This window comes from Cricetulus griseus, chromosome 2 (assembly GCF_003668045.3).
Source record: "Cricetulus griseus strain 17A/GY chromosome 2, alternate assembly CriGri-PICRH-1.0, whole genome shotgun sequence".
Classification (NCBI taxonomy): Eukaryota; Metazoa; Chordata; class Mammalia; order Rodentia; family Cricetidae; genus Cricetulus; species Cricetulus griseus.
The window spans coordinates 327,613,275-327,626,575 of record NC_048595.1 but is presented as its reverse complement, the minus strand read 5'-3'; the positions used below and the strand labels follow the sequence as shown (position 1 = coordinate 327,626,575).

Here is a 13,301-nt window from a genome sequence, read left to right as displayed (position 1 = left end):
GAGTCCATGATCTCCCACTAGCTCAGGTCAGCTGTCTCTGTGATTTTCCCCATCATGATCTTGGCACCCCTTGTCTTTATGACCCCTCCTCCCTCTCTTCAGTGAAACTCCAGGAGCTCAGCCCAGTGCTTGGCTGTGGGTCACTGCATCTGCTTCCATCAGTTACTGGATGTAGGTTCTATGATGACAATTAGGGTAGTCATTAATCCGATTAAAGGGGAAGCTCAGTTCATGTACCCTCTCCACTATTTCTAGGAATCTTAGCTGAGGTCATCCTTGTGGATTCCTGAGAATTTCTCTAGTGCCAGGTTTATCCTTAACCCCAAATTGGCTCCCTCTATCAAGATATCTCTTTTATTGCTCTCCCCCTTCATCCCTTCCCCACTCAGTCTTCTTGATCCCTCATGTTCCCATTCCCCATCCCCTCCATTCTACCCCCTCCCAGTTTACCCAGGAGATCTTAACTATTTTCCCTTCCTGGGGCCCTCCATGTGTGTTCCTCTTAGGAGCTCCCTTTTCCCAACTCTCAATGCGTGATCCTTGTTTTCCAAATCTCCCATTCTACCTCTACTATTTGATAGCAATTGTACCTATCCCCTTCATTTAACTCTAATGAATAAAATAAGATGAGCTGGGGATCACTAGAAACACTAGAAACAACCTGAGAAGTTCTCAGAACTGAAGGGATGCCTTAGCCATGGAAAGTGATCATCCACATCTACTGACTGACTGGTGGTGTTCACTCCTTCCCTACGAGAAGTGATCCAGCCAGTGTTTCCAGGCCGACTCTGACAACTTTGATTCCATAGTCACTGGCTCCTGCCTATTTCTTAGGTATAGTAAGAGGCAAAGAGGAGCCACAGACTGTGGACTTCCCTATGAGCCACACTCACACCTGCTGCAGTGAAACCCACAGTTCTAAGAGACAGATTGGAGCCAGCTTTCAGAGTCCAAGACAGTGCTTTCAGATAGTAGTTTTCATGCTTGAGCAGGTATTACTTTATCTTTTCATAGCACAAGGCCACCTGTGCCTTAGGCAGTATGCAGCACACTATGCCACTGTGTGGTGGTAAAATATTTGCTTATTAGTCCTGTGACAAGAGGCTCTAGTGCGCTCAACATGTTTAACAAATTACTGCCTTGGCAATTCTGCTAAAACTCTGGGGAGGGAAAAAATGTTGAAACAATTGGCAAAATCGGGTTTACTCTATTTTCTGAGAATTTCAGTTTTGTAGAGTATCTCAGTATGGGGCGTGGGGGGGCAGTCAGAAGGCATCTTCTGCAGAGACATATGTCTCTGCCGAGTCACCTGTGTGCTACACTTGCCTGTTCATTTGATAGATTTTTATTTGCATGGTACCTGTCCCATGGCCACCATGTAAAATGTCCCTGTGAACATCCGTTTCTGAGAAGCCATGAAGATAAAAGCCTTATGATCTCTTGCAGTGGGAAGATAAGGCCATCTCTAAAACAATAACTTCTAATTTCCTACTTTTTGGAACGTCACTATAATTGTCAACACTAACATTTTTAAAATTGAAACTATGTCCAGGTGTTCTCCAGCTAGAGCTTGTTGAGTTTCAAAGCTTGCCCTCTGACTCATTGATAGCTCCTCACACCATGGTCTGCCTGACCCCATTTTTCAAGATACTAATTTCAAACAGCTAAACTAAATCACTCACATCATGTTCACAAACCTAACATAGTCTTCTCTCTTTTCCAAAATAGATGTGAGAGGCCTCGCTGGAGAGGTAGGTCTTAAAAGAGTGGGTCACAACCTAGGGGGCAATCAGTGAATGTCCTTGAAAACAGAAGTCACCTTTCCAAGCAGCTCCTTGATGCTGACAGTGATCCTATGGCTTTAAATGAGGTTGGCAATCCATTCTGAGTCCACAGAGGAAAGGTCGTGATTATGTAATCTCCTCTTCTGTTCCCTCCTCCCATGCTCCCTCCCTTCCTTCTTTTTCCTCTACTCCTGTGTCCTTGCCCTGCCTTTCATGCATTAATATCCATTTGATATTATTGTTCCAAGTGATTCTATACTGGGCATATTTGAGAATTATTACAAAATTTATAAGTATTGTCCCCCAGAAAAATAATCTTCCATGGAAGAAATCTAATGAAGAAATACTGGCTAATGGCCAGGTCCTTCAGTTGCTTCAACAGTGGAATCATATCCAACACCTCTTAAAGGCCAAGAGAAGCTTGCTTTAGTCATGTTTTAAAGGATATTGTATGTTGAAAAGAAAATGGAAAATTCATAAAATGTTTTGAAATTAAAGTAAGTCTTAAATGTTTCTAATAAACAGTCTATTGCTTTGACTTCCAGAAAGGCTATGTGGTAGAACTGAATTATCAGAGGATAATTGCAGCATGTAAGTATATATGAACACATGTGCTTGTGTGTCTGTGTGTATCTACAGATGTACAATGACTTATAGTGTACAGTCAGTCTGCTTCCAATGTAAAGATATATGATAGGCATGTTTTTTTCATTATCATGTATCACTGTGGCTAAATGCATAATCTTTTACAGAGCTGACATGACTCTAAGGGTAGCCAACTGCATTCCTAGCTCCTAATCCTTCCACCCAATTTTAGTTGTGAAAGGCATAAACATAAGAGTAGGTTTCAGACAGTAGCCAGTGACACCAGGAAAGAAAACATAGCGATGTCCTACCTAAGGAAGTCTCTGATTTCAACATGTTTGTATTCCAGCTGGGAAGACAATGAAGAACCCACAACTAACACAGTGAATATAAAAGTTCAATTCGTCATTGTGCAAAGTATTGATTCAAATCAAGAAGAAATGCATGAGTGAAGAATTGCTCAGGTTTCCCAGAGGGACTGGCCCTTGATGGCTATCAGAGACACTATCGTCAACCTCCAATTTATTGCAAATGAAGCATGCAAGAACTAAAGTGTGGCACATAGATAATGGAGAATCCTTCTTCACTTACTTACACCACGATATGTGTTTAGTAAGGACCAGAGCTTGACCTAGGAAATGCCTGTCTTTGATAGACAAAAAGGGCACATTTCATAAATTATTTATAAACCAAGTATAACTTCAACTCTGCATTTAAAAAAAAAACATTTCTCAGATTCTTCAGTTTACTGAGTCACGGCTTTCTCCCATTCTATGTACTCAGCAGGTAGACGTCTACGGTGATAAACAACTTGCTTTTTAGTCTGAAATGTGAGAAAAACCTGGAAGCCATTCATCTTGGACACATGAACAATAATGTTCGAGACTGTGATAATAAGAGCTGAGCATGTAATGACCAATAACGAGTGTAGGATGCTAGTAATAAGCAAGAAAGTCACATTCCTTGACACAAAGTTATCATGGGCGCATGGTTTCTAACACTCAACCAAATGCCTCAATACATTCACATCATTAAGACAAATGCTTGTGTTTTGTTTTTCTTAATGGAAGTTAGTGAAAGCACTACCTACACAATTTTCAAGGAATCCCATTATCCCTTGTCAATGTTTGCCTACAGATTTAGTACTAGATCTTTGTAATTTGCTTTCTCTGACTTTTATAGTTCACAAAAAAAAAACCTAGGACAAATTTTTCTTTTCTGGTTTTAAGCAAATAAGTCATTAATATTTTAATCCACACTTAAAAGTTTCCCCCCTGTGGACAGTGTAGAAAATGATTTAACTCAAAAATAGTGCATATTTTTCTATAAGCTTGTCACTTTCTAAATTTTTTATAGCTGACTTAAATAACAAAGATCCATTTTTAAGAGTATGCAAACAATTTCACTTTTGTTTACTGTTGCTGCCTTTGCTTCCCAGCAGTACAGCCAGGTATTTGGTTAAAATTAACTAACCTTCACTGGAGAACAAAGTTGACAATTTGTAGTGGGCATGTGGTTGAGAGTGTTCATATGATTTCCAGACAAATCATTAGAAATACCAGATTAAATAAAATACTAATTTGGAATTTATGCCATCTCATTCTTTGGGTCAAGTTTGAAAGTGAATCACCATGTGGACAGCAGAGTTTGCTTCAGCTTTTCAATGTGGGTTTTACCCTGTAAATTACACTTCTCTGGTTTTGTTGCTGTTGTTTGCTGATTTCATTAAATCTGGCATTGTTCCTAGTAGTTAGAGAATTATCTTTCAGTTTGGCAAGGCTGTTTTTCAAAGATACTCATTGATTAGGCAAATGAACACACTTGCTTCTTTTCTAGATCCAAGCCCTCTAACAGGGATGCTTTGCAAAGTTCACCCTCACCTCTCAGAATGAGCTCTGAGAGTTAGGCAATTTCCTTCGACTTCAGGAGGTTCCCACACACCCCTGACTATTTTGAATGTTTACAATAACTCAGCTCCTATTTCAAATGCTGACAATTAAACCAACCTTGTGAATTAAGTAGACGGACAAAGCTTACTCACAAGGAGCCTACAGCAGACGAAAATACCTCCCCTGCTACCAAAGGAAATTGCCATACCTGTAGGACTTTGAGAAACGCAATCTTGTTCTAGTACGTGGAGATGGTCCTGGCACTGTGACTCCCAGTGGATCCCAAACAAAAGCCATTTGTAAAGAGGGTGCCAAGATCCACAGGAACAGCTGAAAGTCAGAGCAAGTACAGGACCCTGGGGCGGGAGAGCCCTCCAAGCTGCAAGAGGCACTTGTGGCTGAATGAGGGCATTTCTTCAGTGTGGTGGTATGTGCTGACAGAGAGGTGGCAGGCTGGCTGAGGCAGGGCTGGAAAGGGTGGCCAGCACTTCCTGCTGTGTGACACTTGCCCTTTGTGACAGAGCTTGCTTCACCCAGACTTTCTCTCATTATGAATGTGAGAAACACTCCCTTGAAATTTTGCTTTTAAATGCAGACCAGATTAAAGAGCAGAGCCACACGCAACTCCTGAAAAGCCTATCATCCCCTCCACACACAAGTAGACACACAAGCCAGTAGGTATGATTCAAATGGGTTGCCTTCATATTAGGTGTGAACATTAAAAAAAAAAAAGTGACCAGAGGGTGTCATGAGAGAAAAAAGTAAACACATACCCATGACTGAGAAACTGGAAAAGGAGTATTACATTAGCTACCAAAATCATGTTCCTGATTCCAAATTCTCTTCAGATACATGGATGAATGTCACTATTAGCAAGCCTTCCACAAAGATTTAATAATTGTTAAAAACCATCACCTCCCTACCAGTCAGTCAGTGTGAGAAGAAAACAGCCAGATCACTTTCAGTGCCTCTGGCAACTTCTCCCTCAAAGACATGCCACTGAGTCACCTTGCATAGTGAGTTATAAGTGACTTTGACAACGGAGATCAATGTCTTGTCTGTTTTCTGTTTCCTAGAAACAGTTCTTCACTCTTGAATAAATCCCTTAAAACAACTTTCTTTCGAGACAAATAAATGATGAGTGCAGAACAGAGTTCGGTTGCATGGTTTATGAGTCCAGCGTGTGGCAGGGAGACCTATATTTCAAGATGTACTCAAGGAGTCAAGGGACCCTGGTGTCGTCATCACCTCTCACAAGTCAGTGGTATTTAATGTTGACAACACAGCATAATTCCATCAGTCCCTGTCTAAGCACTGCCCTGCCTGTGACCTCTATTGTAAAACAAGGCAGAGCTCCACTGGTCCAGGATAAGATTAGAGAAGCTTGTAGAACTCTGGAAGGAGGTTAACCCCCTCGGGGCTGGACAAAATTGACCAACTGCCCTAAGGGACTATCTCCATGCCTGTCAAATTTAAATCCACCTAACACTCATTCCTATAAACCAAATTGGTCACATAATTTCTGACAAAAGGATTAAGACATTAAACAAGATGCTTATTTTCACAACAGCATCTGACCCAGTAGGGAGATTCTGGAAAAGCTACATGCTTTGGAGATGTGCAATACAGAACCTTTGGACAGTTGCATGTCTTTGGTACTTGGCTGGTACACTCTAAGAGAGTAGGTGAGCGATAGCTGCATGGCACATCAACAACCTTGCAGCTCAGAGTTCCAATCTGAGCAAGCACTTCCGGAATCAACCTGCAATATTTTATTTACTAACAAATGGCCTTTGTACTTTTAGATAAGCATTTCTATTTCATACTAGGAAGGCAGGTCCTAGGATTCAAAGGTGTCCAGACCTAGGCCATCTGTCTTTTTTTGTTGCGTGAAATTCCACAATTGTCACTTTGTTCCCATCCGTCTATTAGTCTCCACCTAGGGATAGCTTTTAGGCAGTGCAGCCCCACTTGTAACAGTGCCACATAGATGGACAACTTTGTGTTTAGAATGACTTTGTATGATAATAAAGCAAGGCAGTGTAGGAAAACTGTTGACTTTTCAGGTTGCAGGGGTGGGGTGGGGGGGTCTTGAAGGGCTGGTGGGAAGAGGAGGCTGGGTATGAAGGGAGAAGAGGAACACACAGAAACAGGAGATTCCCAAGGGAGCTTATATTTTCATCTCTCACAAAAAATTGAAATCTTATTCCTTACAGAAGGTTTTACATTTTGCAGCTGAAACAGCATCACTAGTGTCTGGTGCACACAAGAAGCTTTTGAGCCCTAAATTATTACCTGTTGTCATAGTTCCACTTTTATAATTTAAAAATGCATTAGTTTTATTTGTGTACACACATGGTATGCGTGCAGCACACACATGACAGAGGATAAGTGGTAGGAGGAAGTTGGTTCTCTCTCTTCCCACAATATGGGCTGTGGGTATTGAACTTACGTCATTAGGTTTGGTAACAACAACTTTAACTCACAGACCATTGAGGTCAATTTTTATCTCCCACAGTTTTATTTATAATAAGATAAAGTGTATCTTTTAATCCAGATAAAATCTCCCAAGTAGATTTTCACTAGTAAAATTTATTTTCTTTGTTCACACACATACACACACACACACACACACACACACACACACACACACACAGGCACGCACGCACACTCATTATATAGCCTTGTCCTGGAACTTGCTACGTAGAGACCCTGCTTCCCAAGTACTGGGTTAATGGCATGCACCATCATACCCACTCCTTAATTTACATTTTAAATGCAAATTTCAATACTTTTTAAAGGACTGGCCATTATTCCACAGATGTGAGGGTTTAGGCAATTGGAATCTCAAACCACAACAAACAGCATGTTTTCTAGCACATATCTTCGCTATAGTTATGCTCCTGCCAGCAACTTACAACTTTCATTTCCTATGTGTAAGGGTAGAAAGAGAGTAGAAAACTTTAAATATTTGCATGAATTTCACAAAGCTAAGCCTTTTCTTCTTTAAATCTTATTTTTACATAAGGTATTCATGCATGAAATTCTCAAAAATCAAATCTAACTAAAGATTAAAGTCATCGCAATAGATGGATGATTCAGTTGTTATCCACAATTCCTAACCTGCCCCAAATCTCCAAACACCCACCTCCTGCAGCAACTTAAACCTTATATTCATGAGAGTTCTAAATAAGGCATACTTTTTTTTTCTTTTTGGTCTCTCCCTGTTTTGTTCCAGTTTGTTCCAAGATTCCAGATGCTGCAAGTGACAGATCTGGGTTTTGGTGTCTGACCCCAAAACTCGGGATTTCCTTTAGAGGAGCCAGCCACCCTAAGTTAAACTGAGACTCATGGGTATAGATGTGGGAGAATTTAAATATGAGCACACATGGATTCATTTACTTACATACTGAGTCATGAGTGAGCAGTACTGGAGAGGGTTAGGGCATGTGAAGTAGAGCAGAGAAGCAGAGTTACATTGGTGGGGCTGTGGCATGTTGAAATATGTTGCCTCAGGAAGCCAGAACAGTCAGATAAAGGGTTTCAGGACAATGCTTCATTTTGAAATAGTTGTTGGTCAAAGACTCAAAGCTACAAGGATAGAAGTGACCATTTGCTGTATAGCTAGCAGCTACCTCTGATGAGAGTATTAATATAATATTGGGTTTTTAATATCTGAATACTGGTAATAGCAATAGATACATTAATGTGAAAGGAGGAAGTATCTTGAGGGGTCCAGCCCAGTCAAAGAACTATGGGCAAATAATGACTGCTAGCAGAGGGCAAATTCTCCTCCCTGAGATGAGCCTCTTATTCAGCTGTCCAATACAAAGTGGTGAGCTATGAAATCACATACATACAGGAAAAAGGGAAAGACTTGGTGCTCAGCAGGTTATACTAAGCTCATGCATTTTATAAGCATAACAATAAAAAAGAGAGGCCATCAATGTGAGAAAGAATGAAGGGGAGAGAGGACCCTGGGAGTGGTTACAGGAAGGTGTCATTGGAGGAGCTGAAGGGAGGAAAGGCAAGGGGAGACATGATTTAATCATATTTTAATTAAAAAATAAAATAATAAAAACTGCACTTTCGCTGGGCGTTGGTGGCACATGCCTTTAATCCCAGCACTCGGGAGTCAGGTGGATCTCTGTGAGTTCAAGGCCAGCCTGGTCTCCTGAGTGAATGCCAGGATAGGCTCCAAAGCTACACAGAGGAACCCTGTCTCGAAAAACAAAAACAAAAACAACAACAAAACAAAACAAAACAAAAAAACAAAAGAAAAACCCTGCACTTTCAGAGTGACCAATTGCAAAGGCATGAATGTAACAAATAGAAATTTGATAACTCTCTGGTACATTTATTGAAACTAATGTCCATTCAAGACCAGTTATTGTGGTTTATAAGAGGCTTTATTCCATTAGTTGCTTATGATAATCAATGATAGTTTATATCTGTGAATGGAAGTTTTGCAATTCAAAGAAAAGCTTAGTGTTATTTTGCAGCAGGCATTTCACTTTCCTTTGTAGAAATAAGCTATATTCATTCCAAGACTCATGTGAGTTCAGCTGACTTACAGGTCAGTAACTCCATGTTCTGAAATGGAGGCCTGTTAGTTTATGTGCTGGAATGCAGTTGAGAGCATTAGGACAGCATGGTCTGTACTTAAGACTGCTGTAAATATATCCCTATTCTCTTATACATCCCAGGATGCAAATAAATAAATTGCCATTGAAATGTGGAGGTCAACAGCACATGATGTAAAACAATAACCAAAAGGAATGCTTAAATATAAGAATAAAGGATCAATTCCTCTGTGGATGGTGGGTCAAATACTTTACTTAAGGTCTCCATCTAACTGAAGCATATATAGAAATGATTTAGGAATTTGAAAGATAATTACATCAAGCCTTTGATGTTAAGGCAACAAAACTCCTAAATACTTAAATAGGGTCAGAATAAGGGCTGGAGATATAGTTCAGCAGTTAAGGTCTCTCTCTCTCTCTCTCTCTCTCTCTCTCTCTCTCTGTGTGTGTGTGTGTGTGTGTGTGTGTGTGTGTGTGTGTGTGTGTGTGTGTGTGTGTACACGCCTGTGCATGTGTTCGTGTGTTTAGGATACTTTTATATAAATTACCATTATACTCTGCAAAGGCCCTGTAATCAGAGTGGATGTGTTAGGCATTGAAACTCAGCAAGGTCATGTCACACATTATGGGCACAACTGTAGCTCTAATGTTTGTTTCCTTGAACTTCCCCTTCCCTGAGCATTTACCTGATGTTGTTTTCTTTCAAAATAAAATTCTTTAAGGCATTCTGGTAATAGTAGTTTGGTTGTAATAGTGACAGTGATTTTTCTGACTTCATTATTTTATGTTTTGATTTTTTTTTTCAGGAAAGGAAAGGTAATTAAAGTCACACACACACACACACACACACACACACACACACACACACACACACACACCCCTTTCCAGGTACCACCATTAACAATGTAAGCTTTTAGGAGAGGAGTATAAGGTACTTTTATCCTGTTAAAAGCATTTTCAGTTTTTTAAAAAAATGGTCTTTAAAAATGGTTCCTTCATAAGCAAAGTACTATTTGATTTTTTTTTAAACGCACCAGGCTTTAGCCATGATGGGTAATTTTGTTTCTCTACTTGTTATCTTTTTTACCTTAAGCAAGAGTAGGATGCATGTGATTCAGCTTTATTTTTTTTCCTTAATTTTTTTATTAGTTCAAATTAGGAACAAGCTTGCTTCACGTGTCAATACCTTCTCCCTCCCCCTCCCCTCCCCCTTACCGCATACCCTCCCACCTGTCTCCCACCCCATCTGCCCTCCACTCCCCAGGCAGGGTGGGCCCTTGACGGGGATCCCCAAAGTCCACCACATCATCCTGGGCCAGGCCTAGGCCCTCCCCCATGTGTCCAGACCGAGAGTACATCCCTTCACGTGGGATGGGCTCTCAAAGTCCCTTCTTTTTTTATTTTTTCCAACTTTTTTTTATTTGAATTAGAAACAGGATTGTTTTACATGACAATCCCAGTTCCCTTCTCCCACCCGTCCTCCCCTACCTGCCCCCCCCAACTAAAACCTTATCTGTCACATATCTTTTCTGCTCCCCCTGGATAGTGAGGCCTTCCATAGGGTGTCATCAGAGTCTTTTGTATCCTTTGGGATAGGGCCTAAGCCCACCCCCATGTGTCTTGGCTCAGGGAGTATTCCTCTATATGGAATGGGCTCCCAAAGTCCACACCTATGCTAGGGATAAATACTGGGCTTCTACAGGAGGTCCCATAGATTTCTGAGGTTTCCTCACAGAAACCCATGTTCCTGGGGTCTGGATCAGTCCCATGCTGGTATTCCAGCTATCAGACTGGGGAGCAAGAGTTCCGGGATGTTCAGGTCAGCTGTTTCTGTGTGTTTCACCAGCCTGGTCTGGACCTGGTTAGTGTTTTATTTGTAAAATTAAGTCCTCTGTGTCTTAGTTACAAAGAATGAATAAAAACAAAAACAAAAAACAAAGAGGTAAAGGATACTACCAAAATCATCTGGTGGAATGTTTCCCAGTTGCTCAAATCCTATGCTTCAAATGCAAGAATATCCCCATTTTCTGTTTTTATTTGTAAATGTATAGGATTGGAAGACAGGTGGTCTAACTGGTAAAGCATTTGCAACACTAAATCCAACTATGTTCCTCAGTAGTTGACTACATACAAAATAAGGCCAGAAATGGCTTCTTCCTACTTTTTAGAGCCATGTTAATAAACAAGAGAAAACAATTTTTGGAATTACCGGACTGGAAAGCAAAATTGCTCCCTCAGGAGTAAGACAAAAAGAACTCAAATACCAGCAATCTCTAAATAACAACAATCCCATGTGTTCAGTTTTGGTGACTTGCCGTTTTTCCACCCAGTGTTTATAAAGTCGATGGTCATAAACGTTCCTAGTCTTGAGCCCTTGTTGTTGGCCTGTCATATCTGCAGACCACTCTTCACTCTGATACTTTGTGGGCATCGGTTGAGTGGTACACAAACATCACCATAATGCCAGAATGACTTTTCTCTGGGTTCTTGTCCTACCATTGTAGATTCAGTAACTAATTTCTACTATTTTGTAAGAAGAACATGATATATGTTCTATAACCCCCAATAATCAATTTCTAGGCTTTTACTTTTATTCTATTTTATCACTGACCAAATGGAGGTTTATGAAGTCTGAGAAATTTGTTCCTATGAACATAAAACTAATAGGTAGAAGATACAGGGTTAAAACTATGGTCCCTTTCACTGCAAAACCTACTGCCTAGAGAGTAAGTAAAGGAATGAATTGGACAAGGCTCCTCCTGAAGAAGCAGTAAATCACGGAGAAAGCTTTAGATTTTCACAGGGGAAGGACAGATACCATATGTAACAGTTACCTAATTTTACATAGGTGGACAATTCAGCTACCCACCATTATCAACACTTCATAGACAGAGAAACTGAGACTCTGAGAGTTTAATTTACTTTCCACTATCCAATGTCAATATATGGCAGATGCATGAGTACAAGTTCACTGTGCTTATCTCTAGATCATGGTTTTTCTTTTGGGCATACTCTCTTTAAATTCTAAATCCTGGGAAAAGACTGGGTACCATCCTTGGGATGAAAACAAAGACTGAGTGGACCCACAGAGACTGGGCTGGGAAGGAAGCCTTTGTAAGGAATAGCTGAAGAAGAGTACAAGCATCATCCTTGTGTCTACTGCTCATCACCCTACATTTTCAACATGGGAGAGAAACAGAAACACTATTTTTTTTTAAATCTGTGGAGCCAATGAATGGTTGCAGTTTTCCAAAGGCTAAAAAAAGAAATCTGAACATCTGATTTAGAGTCAAATATAATCACTTATTTTTGCTAATTTTTAAAAATACATCACAGGACAAACAAAACTTAGAGGGGTGCTTCCTAGCTTTCTTTCAAAATCACCCAAGAGATTTAGGACAGACCTTGACCAATCAGTCTATTAATGAGGCAGCAGGGAAGGTTCTGAGTTTTGTTTCCCATGTCACTGCTCCTTTTATTGTTACTTGTTCTGAGAAGTTCAGTGCCTTTCCTAGTCTTCTGAGTGGTAAGCAGCAGGGCCTTGGTGAACATCCCATCTCTGTGCTAAATGTTAGTGAATGAGCCATTTCTATTAACATATTAGACTCAGGTTTTCAGATCACCAACAGTAAAAGCAAGCCCCTGGGTAGGACTAATGCTTGCCTCCTGGCAGACTTATCTTAAAAGCACATTTAATTGGGCAAAAGCATGGGAGATAAACATTCACAAGTTATTTCACAGTCAGCTTGAATTTAGTTCAATGCTAAGTGGCTGAAGACACAGAGACCTGGTGCCCCTCAAAGACACTTGAATTCAGAATCCTACCTCAGGAGAACATCTCTTAGATATGAGATGGCAAACTCTGCACTGTACAGTACTACACCATCATCAGCACCACAAAAACCACCACCACCACTTCCACTACCACCACCGCTGCTGCCACCACCACCACCACAAACACTGCCACCACCGCCACCTGAAACAAAGCAATTAAAAGCATCAATAGTGCTCACAACTGAACACCTACATCTTGCTTTTGCAAATAAAGCAACAATAAGCATGCTTTCTGTATGGCTAGGAGGACTAGAAGAGGTTAGAATAAGCTGGGTAGTAGATGTCTAAAGCAGGAGTTGATGGGGAACAGAGAACTTGTTGAGATGAAATAATTCATAAAATGGTTCAAAATAGAGACTTATTTTATAAAATAATCCTATGAGACTATACAAAAATACAGATCAGTTAAAGAATTTTTCTGGGAGTATCAGTGAATTTAGCTCTTAAACTCCACCTCCTTTGGGAGATTATTTCTAACAGGTAATCATTATATGGACCTGAGTAATTAGAAGTCTAGTGTTACAATAGTACATATGGTGCTTTGGATGAGAATCCCCCCCCCCACACACACACATAGGCTAACGTTTGAATATTTAGTCCCCAGCTGGTAGAATGGTTTGGGATAG

At 40.4% G+C, this 13,301-nt stretch overlaps 1 protein-coding gene and 1 pseudogene across 2 annotated transcripts in view; both read right to left on the bottom strand.

Annotated features, from left to right (window-relative positions):
- Pde4d (phosphodiesterase 4D) overlaps positions 1 to 13,301 on the bottom strand; it is a 1,264,694-nt gene that overhangs the window by 304,554 nt on the left and 946,839 nt on the right. The gene's annotated exons all lie outside the window — the stretch shown is intronic.
- LOC113834147 overlaps positions 1 to 13,301 on the bottom strand; it is a 183,275-nt pseudogene that overhangs the window by 107,938 nt on the left and 62,036 nt on the right.